Genomic DNA, 2,991 nt, shown 5'->3' with positions numbered 1-2,991 from the left:
AAAAGACAAAATATATATATATATATATATATATATATATATATAAATTTTAACATCATCATCTTTCAGCTTGAAGAGCTCCCTTTAGCATTTCTTGTAAGGCAGATATAGTGTTGATAATTCCCTTTATTTATTTATTTATTTTTTTGCCTGGGAAAGACTTTATTTCTCCTCTCTATTTGAAAGTGAGTTTTGCTGGATACAGAATTCTTGCTTGACAATCTTTTTACATCAGCATTTTGAATATGTCATGCCGCTTTCTCCTAGCCTGTAAGGTTTCTACTGAGAAGTCCTCTGGGAGTCTTTCTGGGGCTCTGTTGCATGTTATGTTTCTTTTCTCTTGCTGCTTTAAGTATTCTTTCCTTGTCTTTTGTTTTTTGATAATTTGATTATGATGCGCCTTGGGGTATGCCTCTCTGGATTGAATTTGATTGGTGATTTTTCAGCTTCCTATACCTTCATGTTGTCACATGTTGTCATGTTCCATACTTGGGAAATTTTCAGCCATTATTTCCTTAATTATGCTTTCTAGGTCTCTTCCTTTTTCATCTCTTTTGGGTACACCAATTATATGGAGGTTATTTTGCTTGAAAGAGTTCCATAACTGCTGCAATTCTGTTTCATTTTTTCTTATTCTTTTTTCTTTTTGCTCCCCTGACTGGATAATTTCAAATGTTCTGTCTTTCAGCTCACTGACTCTTTCCTCCATTTGATCAAGTCTGCTGCTGGAGCTTTATATTGAGCTTTTCAGTTCAGATAACATGTGCTTTATTTCTAGAATTTCTATTTGATTTTAAAAATTGTATTTCTTTTTCAAATTTCTTGTTCTTCTCCTTGATTGTTTTCCAAATATTATTTAATTTTCTGTCTATATTTTCTTGTGACTCCCTGAACATCTTTAAGGGGATTATTCTGAATTGTCTGTCCAATATTCCATAAATCTGCTGTTCTTTTAGGACAATTTCTGATACTTTGTTGGTTTCCTTTGGTGGTGTCATATTTCTCTGTTCTTTCTCAATCTTTGTGTCTTTACATTGATACTGTGCATTTGAGGAGAGGCTACCTCTTCCAGGTTTCATAGGTACTCTTTGGTGATGTTAGACCTTTACTGCTCAATATCAGAAGTTTGTCTCTGGTCTCTGGTTTTAACATTCTGTGATAGATTAATAGCAAATACCACCACTTAAGGACTGCCCTAGAACTAATCTGCTGTCCTGTGGTTAATTCCTAGGTTGGGGGAAATTTCCTGCAGGGACCAGAGCTAAAGCAAAACATTCCTCAGACTGGAAAACATTTTTGTGTGAACCAGATTTTAATTGCCATCTTTTTAGTCACTTCCAAGTCATGTGGACTCACCACAGATTCACCTGAGCTGTGTGGAAATTCCAGTCCAGGACTGGATCATTCCTGCAAAGTATGCCCTCTGCAGTTCTTTTGCACCGACCTGTCTCCCCTATGTGGCACCTGGGCGATTGGAAGGCCGATCAGCTATCTGCACTGCTCCCTGATGTATCGCTCTTGTGGATCAGCCAGATCCTCCCCTGCACTGCAAATGTTTCCTGAAGGGTGGGCCTCGCTCAGATCCCCACAAAGACTCACTGACCTCTGAGTGATTTCTTCCTCTTGTCAGCCCCTCCCCCCATGGAGGTGCTGGGGAAGCTTGTGAGCAGCTTTGCTGGCCTGGGATTTGGGAAGATGCACTCTAAAGTGATTTTTTTTGGCCAGTGGTCGTGGTACCGTTCTCCCCTGCAGACTCCAAGTAGCTTACACAAAGGGTGCTACTGCAGCTTTGCTGTCCCCAGGTAGCTGCTCCATGCACTGTGTAATGCTGGCCCAGGGAACGGCTGGGTCTGGGTCTGATAGTTTTGGTCGCTCCTCCAGCTCATCGCAGCTTTCCATGCCTTCATGGATTCACTGGGTCTCTCTGCCTCTTCCCCCAAGTTCCAGTGATTACAGGATGGCAGTTTTTGTGTTTGAATAGTTGTAAATTGATCTCGTGTGTGAGGGGGGGAGGGGAATGATGCCACGATTGTCTATTCTGCCATCTTGGTGACGTCACTCTCCCTTCCTCCTTTTCTTGGGAAGAGTTCTCTCACAGAATCCCAGACAGGTCAAATGATTGCCCATGGAGGCCTATTGGGTGTTGGTGCCCACAGCACCTCATTGCTTATGAGGCCTCAGGTATGTAGTGTATTAGTCTGTTTTCTGTTGATGATAACAGAATACCTGAAACTAGGTAATTTGTAAGAAAACAGAATTTATTCCTTACATTTTGGATCCTGAGAAGTCCAAGGTCAAGGGGGGCATCTGATGAGGGCCTTCTTCCCATGGCAATGCAGGGTATAACATGGTGAGGACTCAGCAAGAGCATATTTACACATATCCACTTTTTCTCCTTATAAAGCCCTCAGTCTACTTCCTGATAACCCATTAAACCAATAATCTATTAATCCATGAATGGATTAAACTTTTCATAAGGACAGAGTCCTTATGATCTATTCACCTCCCAAAGACACCACCTTTCAAATACCATAATATGATTTCCTACCTGTTAACACTGTTACAATGGGAATCAAGCTTCAATGTGTTTTGGGGAGACATTCAAAGCATAGCATGTAGGGAACCCAAATAGTTATTCCTGCACTCAGCAATTTGAGAAGCCAAAGTTTTCCTGCACATGTCTTGTTTAATCAGGGGGCACTTGAAACGTGTATTATCCAGGTAGAGATGTATTCTATGTATAAAAGAATTTTGATGATTTAGTATGATAAAAATATAAATATCTCATTAATAATTTTTATATTAAAATACATGTTGACACAACCAACTTGGACAGATCAGGGGTTGACAATCTTCCTTTATAAAGGATTACATAGTAAATATTTTTAGCCTTGTGGGACATCTGATCTCAACTACACAACTACTCAACTCTGCCCTTGTAGAGGAAAAGCAGCCATAGACAATACAAAAACAAACGGGCATGGCTGTGTT

Source organism: Galeopterus variegatus, unplaced genomic scaffold, assembly GCF_000696425.1.
Source record: "Galeopterus variegatus unplaced genomic scaffold, G_variegatus-3.0.2 Scaffold1367, whole genome shotgun sequence".
Taxonomy (NCBI): Eukaryota; Metazoa; Chordata; class Mammalia; order Dermoptera; family Cynocephalidae; genus Galeopterus; species Galeopterus variegatus.
The sequence above is the reverse complement of the archived record's forward strand: the minus strand, read 5'-3'. Positions refer to the sequence as shown.